The sequence below is a fragment of the Hippopotamus amphibius genome, chromosome 1, assembly GCF_030028045.1.
Source record: "Hippopotamus amphibius kiboko isolate mHipAmp2 chromosome 1, mHipAmp2.hap2, whole genome shotgun sequence".
Classification (NCBI taxonomy): domain Eukaryota; kingdom Metazoa; phylum Chordata; class Mammalia; order Artiodactyla; family Hippopotamidae; genus Hippopotamus; species Hippopotamus amphibius.
The window spans coordinates 87,411,092-87,428,171 of record NC_080186.1 but is presented as its reverse complement, the minus strand read 5'-3'; the positions used below and the strand labels follow the sequence as shown (position 1 = coordinate 87,428,171).

At 38.5% G+C, this 17,080-nt stretch overlaps 1 long non-coding RNA gene across 1 annotated transcript in view; it reads left to right on the top strand.

The window, feature by feature from the left end:
* LOC130837527 (uncharacterized) overlaps positions 1-15,855 on the top strand; it is a 73,402-nt gene extending 57,547 nt beyond the window's left edge. Inside the window, exon 3 of the long non-coding RNA XR_009049310.1 lies at positions 15,719-15,855. This is a non-coding gene — a long non-coding RNA (uncharacterized LOC130837527). The remainder of the gene's footprint in view (positions 1-15,718) is intronic.
* The last annotated feature ends 1,225 nt before the right edge of the window (positions 15,856-17,080 follow it).

Here is a 17,080-nt window from a genome sequence, read left to right as displayed (position 1 = left end):
GATTCTGCCATTTCTTTTTCCAAATCTGTTGATTAGCCAGTCAGAATTTTTTTGAACATGTCGAATTCAAATGAATCAACATATAAAAAGCAAATTATTTTTCCTCTCTCTCTTTCCTATTCTCATTGTTATTGTAGAGTCTGGTCTTGTCTTCTAACTGCTACCAGTTAGGGAAATAGAAGGAATAACCTAGAAAAGTATATGTTATTAAAATAGTAGGCATATAAAAATCACGTGGGACTTTGGAAGACTATGCACAGAATTTCACTTTTTTTTAAAGCTTGGAAAGAGATGCAGTCTTGAAATGAAGTCTTAGGTAGCATGTGAAGTGAAAAATCAGGAATTTGGCTCTCCTGCTGTGCTTTCTCATTAATGGAAAGCTTTATTCATATACTGAACAATTCTTTTTCCCAACCTGGGTGGTCCCAAAGGATGGGTTAAATGAAGAATTGGTGGGAGGCACAAGTGCTCTTTCTATTCTACTTTCTATTCAAGGGGCAAAAAGGAAATTGAAGCTCCTTTAAATGACTCACATGTTATATGCAGGTGCCACATTGGCAATTTCCTGTATGGCAAGAAAAAAATAGACTCTCCCTCCTTTTTCAGAGTGGGGTTGAGTGTAGGCATTGCTGTGAAGTGGTTTGAAGATCCTTAGAGGGAGGGTAGTATAAAGCCTTTTGTAGGATGGTCAAATCACTGGGTCAAAAGGAGAATAATTTGTGATTGTATCAGTCTGTGACCAGTCAGGAGACAGAAACCACACAGTAATTAGTCATTAGAACAGGGAAAGTTAAATATAAAGAATTGTTGACTATAACAGTGGATTCGCCGCTAACTTCGTTTGTGCGATTGAAATAAAATTGCAGTATATTAAAAAAAAACACAAAACAAAACAAAACAAAATGGATTCAAGCAATGAGAGATTAGATAGTATAAAGTACAGAGAATAACAAAAAATTTAAGAATAGCTTATATAAGGAGCAGCCACTACCTGTAGGGCTGAGAGACATGCTCTGTTGGAGAAGACACAGTTGTGGGTCCGTATGTGGCTGAGAACTCACTGGGGTACTGCACAGGTGGAACCTGATGGAAATCTGAACCTAGGGTTCCAGGAAAAGCCGTTCATGAGGAAGTGTCTCACTGGAGGTACTCTAAGACAAAGCCACCCAAGGGAGGTGCGGGGGGAAGCTGCTGGCTGTTGAATCCTGCTGATCGCTTTTGGTTTCACTTATTTTGTCGTTGTCCTCAATTCCTTTGATTTCTGCTCTTTTTATTATTTCCTTCCTTATGCTTGGTTTGTGATTATTTTACTCTCCTTTTTCTAGTTTTCTTAGGTTGGAAATTTGAATCATTGATTTGATATTTTCCTTCTCTTCTGAGTATTTAGTGCTATGGATTTCTCTTATGCACTACCTTCTGGTCATCCCACAGAGTTTGATATGCTGTGTTTTCATTTTCATTCAATTTAAAATCTTCTTTAATTTCCTTTGTGATTCTGTTTTTAGAAACAAAGCCACCTTTTCTCTTTCTGTTTCAATTTAGCTGATTTCTATTGACCTCTTTCAAAGTTCACTTCTTTCCTTAGCTGTGTTAAATCTACCAGTGAACCTGTTGAAAGACTTCTCATCTGCTACTGTATTTTTCACTTATAGCATTTCCTTTCAGTTTTTTCCTATAGTTTCTATCTCTCTGCTGAAATTCCCACGTGTTCATGCATGCTGTCCAATTTTCCCATTTTTGCATTTTAAGCAGAGTTGTTTTTAATTCTCTGTCTAATACTTAGACATCTCAGTCATATCTGAGTTTGGTTTTGTTGATTACTTTGTCTCTTGACAGTGTTTTTTTTTTTATTGCTTCTTCATGTACCTTTTAGGTTTTACATGAATGATATTAATCTTGTGTAGGAATGTAGAGACTGAGGTGAGTGGAATCTGGGAATAGGAGCCTGGAAATCGTTACACCTCTTACTTTGCTAAACCTTTTGCACGGGGATTGAGTTAATCTAGTCAGAAGTTGAGCCGGGTTTGTGTTGTGTTATTAGGGTTACCATCTGTGCATATTCCTTAGTGCCTTTGCATGTTCCTGTTATAGGGTCTTCCTACCAGCCTCATCTTCCAGTAGCATGGCTGCTCATTCTACTGGATCCAGTAGTACTTAATAATAGATTATGTTTAATTGTATTAGGTCTGTGCCCGTGGTAGTTGCCTCTCTTAGTATACACTTGTACTTTTCTAACTGATGGAAGTAAAACCAAGTTCTTGTGATCTGTGCCTGAAATGCAGAAGCAGAAATTTGGTTATATACCCTCACATTCCACCTCTGCCCCTCAAATGTGAGTGAAATAGAGTCAAATGTGGACAATTATTTTATTTCCTTTTATGTTCCCAAGTTCACACAACGATGCCAGAATTAACACTATTCCACCCACAGTGCTATTACCAAAAAAGGAACATCTTTCCTTTTGAATAAAAACAATAAAAGAAGAAAAGATGAAAAAAAATACTGGCTTTGGAAGTTATAGGAAAATCTTGATTTGGTGTCCCTTTTTATTTATGTGGTTCAAAAAGTATTTATTGTATGAGAAGTAGCTTTTCTTGGCTGAACCTCACCATCAATTTCCTTCTTTGATCATATTTCCTATCTTTTGTCTCTTTTATCAAAGATATTTCTTTTAGTAAGAGCTATTATATTCTTCCTTCCTCTTAGAGTAGTCTGAGAGCATTCTCTAATATCCTGTGAATAAATTTCTTTCAAGACAATTATCAGTACAGGTAACTATCCTATTGCTCAACCAAAATTCATGGTTTCACTTTTTTGGGGGCACGTGAACTCTGTTACTAAGGGACAAAGTTATGTTTTGCATCCAGGGTACGAGGATATTCATAAAGCATTTGTTCTTATTTGGAGTTGGGTGGTCATGAACGGGCCTTAAGACAGTACAGATGCCTTTCTAGTTATTGCTTTAAGAAATAAACATCTTAGATACAACCAGAGAGAAAGTGATTCCTTCAGACAATTATCCCACAGATGAATCTGTGCAGTCATCATTTCTCTTTCTAAAAAATCTCTCAAACATTATTCCTGGAACTTGCATTTGAGAAATTTGAAAGAGACAGCATGGGACTGAATGGCATTCCATAGGGTTAGGGAAAAATCTGGGCTGCTATCTCCTTGCTACCTTTCTCGGGCATAGTCATCATTCTCAAGTTTACTGGCTGCATTCCAGTCAGAAAGTAGACAGGGATAAATCAAGGCAAGCACCCTCTCTTCAACAACACTTCCTGGAAGATGCCTTATACCACTTTCACATAGACCAGCTCTGAGTCACATGGCCACACCTAGGTGCACAAAGAGAGGGTGTCTACATTTCGAGCTGCTGTCTGCTCAGCTAAAGTTGAGGGATTCTGGCACTAAAAATAAACGGAAGGATGATTTTGGCAAACAGCCACTGTTGTCTGCCACATACCACATCGACATGTACATTTTTAAGAAACACATCACAGAAGTCAGTCAAATTCAGAACTGAGAATCCCATTTATTCTACTAAGATAATTCATTCACTCAGTTGCATACCATTCATATGCTAGAGTAGCCTGCAGACCATGGGAATTTTGAATGCAATTCTATTCTCACACCTCAATATATAACTCAATATAATTAAAATTAACTCATAGTCATTTTTGATACAAGCCTAGAATCATTTCCTCACAAAAGTTAACATGAAAAATATGGACGTTACTGATTAATATGTCTCAGTAAATTCTATAGCACTTTCACTACATGTGTTCATATTGTTAAATGTATTAACCTTTTATCCTCGGCTTATTGTCCCAGTTTTATGTTCTGTGGGGTTTACATTCACTCTAGACTGAGTTTAAAAAAATCAATAATCTGTAATAATCAAAGGAATCAGTAATAATTTCTTTACATTCAAATTAAAATATTCAAGGAAATATTTAACTGAGTACTTTATCCAGTTAGAATTATACTAACACTACTCTGCATCCCTAAATTGAACTAGTTCTAAAAATTTGTCTTCTTGTTAAGAAAGTATATGCCAATTTTAAACATAGCTATTCAAAATGAATCAGATAAAAATTAACTCTTAATCATCAAGGGAAATTTTAATTTCTGTATAAATTTAAAGCAATACCTTTCACCAATATTCATGCAGTTAATTCTTTAGATTATGGAAAACTTTGTCCTGATCCCATTCCCTCTCAAATTACTGCCCCATCCCTCCACTTTCCTTTGGAGAAAAGCCCGTCAAAATATTATTCTATATTTTGCGTCTTCAGTCACTCACCCTCCCAGTCTCTCTTGAATCCACGGCAATTAGGTTTTTGCCTCTGTCATTCCACTCAACCTCTGCCAATGATTCCTAGGTTTCTAAATCCAATGGTCACTTTTCAACACTCCTCTTATTAATTTATCTGCAGCATTGGTACCATTGATTACTCCTTTCTCCTTGAAGATCTTTTTTCTCTCGGCCTCTAGGACACTGCATGCTTCTGTTTTTTCTCTTATCTCAATGATCCTTCATTTTCAGTTTCTTTTGCTGGTTCTGCCAAACTCTTAACATAGAAATGCTCTAGAGCTTACACTTGAACTTTTTTTCTCTCTGTGCTCAAGGTCTGATGATTTTAAAAACAATCTATACACTGATGACTAAACAATTCATAATTATTACCTAGATATCTCTCCTAAATCCAGACTCATATCTAACAGCCTATTAGACATTGCAACTTACAGAGCTAATATTCATTTTAAATGTAGCATGACCAAAGGTGAGCACTTGATTTTTGGCCCAAGGCTTCTTCCATAGTCTTCTTGATCTTGATCAGTGATATCTCTGTCATACCTCTAGCTCCAGCCCAAAGCCTTGGAGTCATTCATGAAGCTGTTTTCTCTTCCATGCCATATGTAATCATTTAGCATTACCTCTTAGTATTGCCTTCAGAGAATATCCAGAATCTGACCATTTCTCACCATCACCACTGCTATCATTATAAATCAAGTCACAGGCAGCTATTGCCTGAATTATTGCAATAGCTTCCCAACTGTTCTCTCGTGCGCTGTGAGTTTCTTCTTAGCCGTCATGTCAATTCTAGGCTCAAAACTTGCCACTAGCTGCCCATTTTCCCTCTACATGATAGCTGAAATCTCCCTGCGATTCCTCTCTGCTGCTCTCCCAGACTCTTTCCGCTCTGGACAGGGCAAGAGAGAAATCAACTCCTTTGGTTCCCACACAGCTGGGAAAATTGGGTGCTCACTCACATTCTCTCCTTTTCCTTTTCAGGATAAATCACAGGCTGAGGAAAATCTTTCCTGGCCCTAAGCTGTACCACCTTGGGAGATGGTGACACAGCTGGTCACACTGCTCCTCTTACCTACTCCAATGTGTCCAAACAACCCCCCACCACCACCCCGCCACCAACAGAGTGCCAGAACTTCTCCTCTGGAAATCTGCACTCCCATAAATGCTCTCTCATCCCTGAGTGGTTGTCTAAGTCAGTATTCTACAGGGGTTTCTGGACTGCAGGCCAAGAGAGGCTGGAGCAGGTTCACAGGCCACTGCATGGCTCACAGCAGGGGCTGAAGTCTGTCTACCTACTACCCGATGCATGGGTGAGCAAGACTCTTCCCAGTCCCTTGGCATATGATGCTGGTTCCCACGGCTCCCTCAGAGGCATTTTTTGTCTGAGAATGAATGCTGACTTTTTGTTGTTGAGGTGGGCAGCAAACACTGAGGGACATTTTTTGCTGCCATGATGATGATGTCGCTTCTAACTGTAACCTTGTATTTTAGCACTCCCACTTCTGTGGCTTTCTTCTTGTCTCCAGAAGTTTGCTTTAAAACCAACTGGGGTGTTTCTCTTACCGCTGAGTAAGAAAAGGATAAAACACTAAAACTACAATAAAGAAAAAAAAAAAGATTAGTCCCACCCAAGTGAGTTAAAAATAAAATGCTGATTCACTAGATATTATTGTGCTTTGAAATGTTTGTTTTAATGAATTAGAGGCAAATAAAAGCAACTGAATGAATTATCTATATAGAAAAATGGTTTCTCTTAACCCAATTTTGAGTTAATGACCCTAATTGCCTCTTACAAGGTGGGAAGGGCCCTTCTGCCAGACAGTGGCTCTCAGTTGTAAATGGGTAAACTTTCAATGAAAGAAAAATGTTAGTTAAGGAGGACTCCATGGTGAGAAAAGTTTGAGCTCCAACAGGGACTTTTGCCTACAAAGAATTAGTGTGGGAAAGCACTCTGGGTAGAAGTAAATGGCATGTGTGAAAATTGAAGGTGAGGCAACAAAGGACATGTATAGAAAGTGGGTATTACTTTAACATGACCACAGCAGCGTGGATAAGTGGAAACTATGTAATGCAAAAGGTCAGTAATTGTCTGAAGCTTTGTGACTCAACCAGCAGTTTTGTTTTGATTCCATAAGAATTTCTGAGTGGGAAAGTATATAGTGATATTGTGAGAGTGAGGAAGGATTGGGTGAGACTTTAATCTTAACTCTCCTACTAACTGGCTGAGTTCTTGGGTTATTCAGTTTCCTCAACCATAAAATATAGGGTTAATTGCAGAAGTCCCTTTCAGCTTAAAAAGAATTTATAAATCAGCAATGAGTAGAGTAAGACTTGCTCTAAAACTTCAGATATAAGAAATATCATGTAGATTTATTTTTAGGTGAAATTAAATATGGTTTATTTATTCAACAAATAATCATTTAATGGCCATTATATGCCAGACATGTGTTCAGTTCTGGGGATATTCTTGGAAAAGAAGGTAGACAAGGTTTTGCCCTACTGGAGTTTTTTTTTCTAGTTTTCACTTTCCAAGGATAAAGTGTTATATCACTCATTTTTCACAGGTCCTGCCCTATGTTTTAGGTTAGTCCAAACCTGTGATTTACACAGTCCAGGAAAAATAAGAGCAATCCCTAGCTCTCTATTTATGGCCATCGAAACTGCCATTGCTTGTTTTCTGATCATAAGACATTTTTGAAAGTGTCTGTCCCTGCAGGTACCATCCTTTCTCAAGAACCAAGTGTTGGGGCTTTCCTGATGGCACAGTGGTTAGGAATCCACCTGCCAATACAGGAGAGATGAGTTCAAGCCCTGGTCTGGGAAGATCCCACATGCCATGGGGCAACTAAGCCCGTGCACCACAACTACTGAGACTGCTCTAGAGCCTGTGAGCCACAACTACTGAGCCCACGTGCCGCAACTACTGCAGCCCGCGAGCCTAGAGCTAGTGCTCCACAACAAGAGAAGCACCACAATGAGAAGCCTGCATACCACATAAAGAGTAGCCCCCACTCTCTGCAACTACAAAAGGCCCACGCACAACAAGGAAGACCCAACACAGCCAATAAATAAAAGTAAATAAACAAATAAACAAATAAGTAAAATCATTAAAAAAAAAACCAAGTGTTGTTCTAGGAACTGCTTCCAAGGCTCTATTTGCCTCCATTTCCACAGGAACTCATGTAGCTGTCAATGTCCTAGATCCTGTCCCTTTTAAGAGGCTATGAATAAGTAGAGCAGTGTACGCCACTCCACAAACCCCACCTTCATCCATCTCTCCCAGTGTCTAGGAATCAAGCTACCACAAGGCTTTGAACTACTACCACACTCAATTCTCAAGGCTACAGCTTCCACCATGACCTACTTTGGGCAATGTAGTCCTTATCTTCCTAAGGCCTGAGGCTGCAAACCAGTGATCCAAGGATTGAATTTGACTCACAGTTGGGTTTCTTTTCCAATTGCTTCCATCTCTACCACTCTCTTTTGATTCCCAACAATACAACTGAGCATCTGTGTCATCATCCTTTCAGTTTTGCTTTTCCTACATTTGTGGGTCACCACACAACTCCAAAAATCAGATTGTCCAAGTTTAAGTCAACTCACTAGCTATGTGGCTTGGTCAAGTTATTTAGCCTTTCTGTATTTCAATTTCCCTATCTTTAAATTGCAGATAAAAGACACTTATCTCCTAACGGTGTTGTAAGGATTAACTGAATTGGTGTATACCTAGCAGATAGTAAGTGCTTTGTAGGTGTTTTTATTTTATATTATTATTGCTTCTTATTTATTTATTATTACTGACCTGACTTGTATAAACATTTGAATGAGATCAGTGGACTGGATCTTTCCTCTAAAGGTCCTCTAAAGGTCTTAGCGGGAATTTTCTTCAAAGTAGTCCTACTTTCAACCACGTCCTAGCAACGTTTTTGGCCTTTAACAACAAACAATTGTTTAGCTCCTTAGCAGTGAACAGAAAGGTCTAATGGACTTCTTTTTAGGGGGAGATGGTGTGTGAAGAATCATCTTTTATTCCTTTGATATGATATTAGTAATTTTTTAAAAATCGCCCTATCACATTTTACCAGGCCCAAGAAAACATAGCCAGCTTTAATTCTGGAGTCTGCACAGATTTCCTCACTCTGCTCCTGACTTATGCATCACCAAGAAGATGTTTCTACTACATTGAGAAATTGGCTAAATTCTCTGCCCCCCATCTGTTTCAAAGGCTAAATTGTGGTTTTTTCATTCCATATCACTTATAACTCAAAGTAATTTGACTTGCTTCTTGAAGTCTTAACTTGTTAGCTGGCTTGTCAGTCATCCGTTTTCTGTGGTGAGTCAAAAATATTTTTCACTTGGTGAATAAAATATGGATATTTCATTTTATTGAAGCATTTCAAGTTTCTAGAGTTGAATTGTTGATGTCTTGAGATTCTTTGCACCTGCTTAATTTTGACACATGACCTTTACATTGCTTTGAAAGTCAAACTTCTAGTAGGGAAGATTTTATTTTAAGGTACATATTGGCATGTTTTGTAGGTTCATAAGCTCTTTCTTTTATGTTCAGAGAATGAAAATAAATGATCGTTTGACAGCCTGTCAGCCAGAGTTTCATTACTTATGTCTGACCATGTCCCTTAGGTAGAAATGGCAGCCAGGAGCAGTTGGGTATTTATTTATTGCTATGACATTTTGTACACATTTGAAAGGAGCCATGGTTGTGAATCTAGAAATAGGATACGCGCAGAGACCAGGAAATTTCAGAAACTGCCTGAATAATCCTGTGATAAAATGGGCAGATCCTAATCTAACTTCTTTTTGCCCCATCTTTTGAGTAAATAAATCTCCACCACTATCTGCAGGAGAGAGGAAAGGCCTTCCTATCAGACTGTACCTTTTACATTCTCGCCTCTTCTCTATATGCTGGTCCTGCAGCTCACTTTAGGAATGTGGAGACATGGGGGGAGGGTGGCAAGAAATTGAAGAATTCTGGGAAATGTACAACTTTTTAATGTGTTTCAGGATGAAAACTCCAGAGAGATACCTCAGAGAACACATTTGTTGTGCGTGGTGATTATAGTTGCTAAGTTTCCAGGCCTAGAGACTAAGGAGGTCAAAAGAAAAGAAAAAAAATGTATTAAGTATGTTCTAAGAGTTGTTTTCAATGCTTTACAGGTCTTACTTCTTTTTACCCTATAATAATCCTATGAGATAAGAGCTAATTTTATGCCCATTTTAAAGGTGAGAACATTTGTGATCAGATGGGCAAAGTAACTTGTTCAAGGTACCTGTTTGGTAAGAGCAGAACCAGAATTAAACCCAATCTGTTTGTTTCAGATCACACAGTGAGAGAAGTGAAAGCCTACTTGTTCTTAGGACTTCACTATAATATGGAAAATTTTTATTTATTATTTATGGTAGACTTACAGGCCATATAAATTTGCTGAGCTATTTTTAAGAGTATTTTTTATTGTTGTTGCTATGGCTTTATTTATAATTATTTTCTTTTCCATTATGGCTTATCATAGGATATTAAATATAATTCCCTGTGCTATAGAGTAGGACCTTGTTGTTTATCCATTCTATATCTAGTAGTTTGTATCTGCTAATCCCAGACTCCCAATCCATCCCTTTCCCCCAACCCCCTGCCTTGGCAAAGACAAGTCTGCTCTCTGTCTGTGAGTCTGTTTTGTAAATAAGTTCAATAGTGTCATATATTAGATTCCATGTGTAAGTGATATCATACGGTACTTGTCTTTCTCTTTCTGACTTCACTTAGTATGATAATCTCTAGGTTCATCCATGTTGCTGCAAATGGCATTTTTCATTCTTTTCTATGACTGAGTAGTATTCCATTGTATATATGTACCACATCCTCTTTATTCATTCATCTGTCAGTGGACATTTAGGTTGCCTCCATGTCCTGACTATTGTAAACAGTACTGTTCTGAACAGTGGGGTGCATGTATCTTTTTGAATTACAGTTTTCTCCAGATACATGCCCAGGAGTGGGATTGCTGGGTCACATGTGCCATGGCTTTAGATGCAAATTAAAAAGATCTTCCTATTAGTGGTTAAAAATTATGGTAATATTGATGAATATGCCTCTAATTAGGCTCTGGTGAATTGTCTCCTTCAAGTAGTAGGGATTTACTTTGAGTATTCTTGGAGAAACGAAGAGGCGTAGAAAACTTTTCCAAATTTCACAATGAAATCAGGTCTGTGAAAAACTGGAACATTTTTCAAGATGTCCAAGACCAAATAGCAGTTCCTCTGACCTGGCTATTTTGTCATCCACTCAGGAATGGGCATCTGTGAATTCTTGCCCTGGGCATTCTAGTTCAGCCAGCTGTGACCTGTACAGAGAGGTCACGTGACAAAACATGACAACTTTAGTAGAAGACATTGTCCCCAGTTGTTTCTTCATGGTGGGGCGCTGAGGACATGATAGGTACTTAGGTACCCCCTTAACACAGCTCAAATTTGCAATTCAAATTTACAGCTATATTTACTGTAATGCTATAAAATATAGGAATGACAAATACAATTTTGCACTAAAATCATTATAGTTTAGATTGTCAAGAAATAGTACACTTTTAACTTCTGGATGGAAATAGAGATTGAGGCTGTTCAAAGGCTTAGCAATTTTTCCACTTAGATTATTTCTAAGTGTACCCACCACTTCATAACAACCAGGTGAACTTTCACCTCTAGCTTTAGCATCAACTATCTTATTTAATCTATAGATCTTGCCTGCAATGTATTGAATGTTTATGTCTCCCCAAAATTCATATGTTGAGATCCTAACCCCCCAAAATAGGGGACTTTGCGATGTGATTAGGTTAGAAGAGCAGAGGCCAAATGACTGAGATTAATGCCCTTATCAAAGAGACCCCAGAGAAATCCCTCACCCCTACTCCATGAGAAGTTATAGTTAGCAGGTGCTACAAACCAGAAATGAACCAGAAACTGGGTTCACACCAGACACCGCATCTGCTGATGCCTTGATTTTAGACTTCTCAACCTCTAGAACTGTGAGAAATAAATTTCTATTGTTTTTAAGCCAGGCAGTTTAAGGTATTTTGTTATAGCAGCCCAAACAGGCTAAGACATTGCCATAGAGCTAGTTGTTCCTGTAACATGATGTATTTATAGTAATAATAGTGGGCTCAGAATTATTTTGTTTTACTAACTTCTTGATTTTATGTAAGTTTCCTTAAATTTTCTAAGCCTCAGATTTCTTGTGGTATTTAAAATGGGATTAACAAAATTACTTGGTTGTAAAGCAATTATTAGTAAACCTTTGTGAAAAAAGCTTGCAAGATATACTGTTTGAATCATTCATTAGACAGTGTCTTGAATAAAGAAGGGGTTAACTGAGTTACATTGGAATGAGTTTAATTTACAGGGATTGGATAATAATTTTTTTTAGTCCTCAGATTTTGAGATCCTTAGCCATCAGAGACTCCTGAAACCTACATTTTTATTAGATTTAGCTAGGCATGAGAGAAAACGGAATTATCAAAAGAAGGAGTGACGTAAACAATCCCTCTTGTCTTGCCTGACCTGTAAAAGTTCTCTTGAGACTGAAAGCGTGGCCTTCAGCAGATTCCTTGAGGTGCCCAGTGTCAGCTGGGCGTTGTGCACAGGGAGACTTGCCATTAGTGACGATGACATTAGCGCTTGTGGAGTCAAAGCAAGCCACAGGCAAGAGGAAGCACGTTATCTTTTCCCTTTAAGCAGCTCCCTCTCTGAATGAGAAAAATATGCCTGCCTGCTGTTTTCTTTTAGGAAAAAAACATTTTTTTTTAAAGACCAAAGAGTTTTCTGCACACGTGGGTGGAAATTGGAACGGTGCACAGTCTTCTGGAGCAGCACCACCTCTCACTGTGATTGTTCCTTGGGCTGAGGTCTGTTAAGGACACAGGACGTCCTTTAGCTTGGGTGTCTGGGGGCTGCAGTACTCGCTCAGGAATAAATCGGGAATAAACCTGCTGGTAATGTATTATTTGAAAATACGTATTTCACAACACACCAGCAGAAATATAAAACCAGACCTCATAATAAGAGCATAGAGATTGGGCTTTTTTCATTCTCTCAATGATTTTATTCAGAGAAGGATTATCTTCTCTTTGTTTCAAACTGCAGTGATTCCGGCAAATGTGCAGGCTCCTTGAAGGAGGGGGTTGAAACAGAGAAAGAGAGAGTTGGGAGGGAGAGGCACGTTGAGCTGGCATGTGGTGTTATTGAACAGATTTAAAGGTATTTTAATCATAGGCCTTTAATGCTATTTTAGAATGTGTGTGTGGCTTCCTAGCATGTCTCCTCCCTTCTGCTCCGGCTGCTGAGAAATAGGCAAACTAACACGGTGTATTTAAGGACCCTGCATTTTGGATCCCAGGTGCTAAGAATGAGCAAGTTCACAAAACCATGTGCCTAGAAGAGTGTGCCTGTGATTAGACATCTCCGTCTCTGGAAAGGGGAGGAAAGCCCTCCCTCTTCACGTTAACTGAGCTCCAGAAGCCCGTGACAAGTAGCTACCTGTGCAGGTTCAGTTCATTGATTTGCCACTGACTTTTTTCTCTTGGAGTAAGCCTTTGTATTCATGCCATCCTAGTTTCTGGTATACCCAGTAATTTGTGTAAAAGCAAAGTATCAGACATGCCTGCTTAAGAGTCTCTATTGACATTTTGCAGAACAGAACAGATCGGACCTAGTTTCTTTCTGCAATCATTTGAGTGTTTGAACCTTCCAAACAGCTGTGATACAATATTTATTCTTAATCAGCAACTGATTTCATGAGTCTGATGCCATGTAATGTATGTGACTGTGTATTAAACCATGCAGAGCTGCCTGTGTGATGAAGCAATTTCAACAGGAGGAGATCAAATGTGCTCTGAGAAGGAGCTTTGGGATCATAGTATGGGTCAGACTCTAATCTAGGAATATAACAAAATGGCTCAGGAGGAGGCCAAGGGTTTCCATTCCCAGGAAGGCCAGTCAAACTCACAGGCAGAAGGAATATTTGCAGAGTTTTACCTGGTGATAGTGGTGGTCGGGGAGGGGGGCTCAGAATTAGTAAACAGAAGAGTTGTAGGAGTATGATTAGGAAGTAGCCATTTGTATGTGAATATCATAGGATATTAAATACATTTCACCAACTTCTGCTTGTTTTCATATTATTATTAAGGAGCCACAGGGAAGGGTTTGGGTAATGCACGTTTCGAGTGTGTGTATAGAATCACTTTGGGAGCTTATTTAAAATGCAGAATATTGTTTGCATCCTCTAGCCTTTCTGGTTCAGAAGGTCAAGGATAGAGCCAAGGAACTTTCATTTGAAATAATCACCAGATTTACAAAGGAGAATAAAGCATCTAATATTCTTATTGAGATTAAAACATCACTAATCCACAGATATTCAAGAACATAAAACAGGGAGCAAAATCAACTCTAATATATTATTGTGTAATTTGATTGTAAGTGATGGTAAGGTAATTAACATTTCTTTAGTCCTTAATATGTGTCAGATGATTCAAACAAAATAAATTTTATTTAATCTTTAGTATTGTTTAATAAGTCACTTAATAGTACATGATTTTGCAGGTGATAAAATAGACTCAGAGCTGTTGAGTAACTCGTCCGAAATGACATGTATAGAAATTATCAGGGCCCTTTAGGTCTTCTACTCTCCCTGTTATGCTTATGGAAGTTGATCTACCGTGACTTCCATCCCAATGTCTACACCAGCAAATCTCAAATCTGTGTCTGCAGCCTGGAACTCTCTTGGGTGTTCTCCAGCCATCTATCCAATGGCTGGTTTGACATACTTGCCTAGATGTCTTCCAGCCACCTCAAGTTCTATGTATCCTCAATTGTACTTGCTGTCTTCATCCCCATATTTTTTGTTCTTTACTATCCTAGAGCTTGGCCAGTAGCCCCTACCATCTGCCAATTGATCCGAGCCAAAAATCGTGGAGTTCTTTTGATTGAAACTTGCCAGGTGTATCAGTTAGTGTTTGCTGCATAACACAAATTTCCCCATAACCTCGTGGCTTAAAATAGAAATCATTTTACTTAACTTTTAATGTGGGTCAGCCAGGCAGTGCTTTGGGTCTGGGCAAGTTTGGCTAATCTTTGCTAGGCTTTCTCTTGTGTCTGTATCTGTTGCTGAGTTGGTTGGTGGCTTAATGAGCTCCCATGGCCTCACTCACATGTCTAGTGGTGGGCAGACTGTGAGCTGATAGCTGGATGGCTTTTGGCTAGGATGTCGAGGTTCTTTTCCCTGTGGTTTCTCATTCTTTAGCAGGCTCATTTGGGCTCATCCACATGGTGGTCTCAGGATTCCAAGTACAGTAAGAAAGGACAAGCCCCGACAAACAAGTACTTTTCAACCCTTGGTTTGCATTGTATTTGTTAATGCCATCCAGAGCCACTAATTCATTGTGACAAGGCACTACCAAAGATTGTGGAGAGAGGGAGAGGAATATTTTATATCCAGTTTTGCAACCTATTATACTGGGACATTATAATAGCCTCTTAATGGTTTCTTTACTACCATCCTTGGTCCCTCCAACCCCCTTTTTATACGGCAGTCAGTGGTTGGTCTATCAGGCCACTACCCTGCTTAAAACTTCAATGCATATCATAGTTCTGAATGTGTTAAAGTCCTAGCAACTTAACACAACTTAAAATGTACTTATAAAGATTTGTATTCTGTCTGCCTCTCCCTATTATATTCTAAATTTTCTTCTGGTTACTCAAATAGCCAGATTTAGTTTCCCCGAAGTCAAAGGGAGAATGCTGCAGTATGCTCACATTAGTCTCCTTGTCTTTCCCAACCTGACATGCTCTTCTTCATTTCCCTCTCTTATTTTCCATCTTTTGCTGAACTAGCATAATTATCCATTAATCTGAGCTTAAATATCCCTCCTTCAGGCCTCCCTTGCCTTCTTTGGGTATTAACACTTACGCTTGATTGCAATTATGTGTTCAAAGTCTGGCTTTCCTGTAAGAATGTAAGCTTTGTGAGGTCAGGGACCATTTCTATTTCACCTAGTACTGACTCTCTAACATGTAACACAGTCCCCAGTAGGTAACAGGTGCTCAGTAAATACTGGTTGAAAAAACAAACACCCCTGACTTAATTATTTCAGAACTCTTCTATGGCACAATGCAACGTAGACTCAACTTGCTGATCTTTTTCTTTTGCTTATATATTTAGTATTTTGTGTTCATGGACTAAAAATGATCTTAGTAATATAGAGGAAAGGTAAATAGATATATAATATCTATTTATATATAATAATGTATGTAAAATAATATTATACATATTGCAGTAGATATTGAACGCCATGAGTTTGAACTGCACGGGTCCACTTATACATAGATTTTTTTCGACAGTAAATACTACAGGACTGCATGACTCATGGCTGGTTGAATCCATGGTTGTGGAACTGCGGATATGGAGAAATTGCATGTGTATGGAGGGCTGACTATAAGTTACAACTATTTTGGACTCCACAAAGGGTCAGTGTCCCTAACTGCTATGTTGTTCAAGGATCAACTGTATATATTTAATACATTTAGTAATTAAATTGAATAACTTTTGTAAATTCACATTGCTTCTTATACAGAGGTCAAGTGCAAATGACATTTTATTTCAATGTATTTTTCTTGCATCCCAACTTCTTTAGAGAGAAAAATAAGTGAGTGATTTAAGGTGAAAAGGATTGGCCCCTCCAAAGGGAGCTTGGGCAATTTCAGTGTCTGAGAGCAGTCTTACTCATGTTGCCTAAACTATGGTCTATTGCTGCCTGGACATTTTCCTGGTGGGCTGGCATGATGAAAATTGACCAAGGTCTGCTCGCTGGAGGCCAGTCAACTCTGGAGGCCATTCTAAAAGTAATGGAAAACCTACTCAGGAAATAAAGTTCCAAGGCTGGTGTTCTTTGACATACATCATTTCAGAAGTGTAGCCTGTGACCCGCACATTTTGTGTCAGGTGAAGCTGCCACAGTGACGCTCATAGTAGATCTGATAACTCTGTTACTACAAAAAAAAAAAACAAAAAACAAAACAGGAAAACATTTTCAAAATCTTTTCTGGATGCTAGATAAAATTGTTAAATCAAATGGTTTTTCTTAAATCAAAATTATCTTTATTGCCATGGAAAATTAAGTCGTGTATAATTTATATAAATCTATTTAGTTGGAAACCTGAAAAGTGGTTTGCAGCCTCTCCCTATGTGCTTTACCTTCAAGGATTTCTCAGCTTTGCCATCAGTGAAATGGAGACATTCATGATCTTATACTACATGATTACTATGGAGCTAAGATAATATAATATTTTTGAAATAACTTTGTATAAGATAAAGTGTTACTCATTCATCAAATGTTTATTGAATACATATATTTCAGACCTTGTGGTAGGCCCCAGGGAGGGATATAAAACTGTGTAAGAGTCTTTGTTCTGATTGAGCTCACAGTTAAGGGAGGTGACAGATAAGGGCAAAATCATAATACGAGATAAACAAAACAGCAGTATCACAGATGGGGTAACAATTAATTCTGTCTAGAGGGTTCACAGAAGAGATGATATTTGATGTGGGCTTAGAAGGATAGGTAAGATCTCACCAGAGGGAGAAGACAAGAAGGGCATTCTAGTCAGATATCTACTTAAAATCTGTAACAGGAGATCACTTCTGTTCTTAAAACAATGCTGAGTGGCAGGAAGATACCCAGAAGGCACATAAGAGAAGTTTAA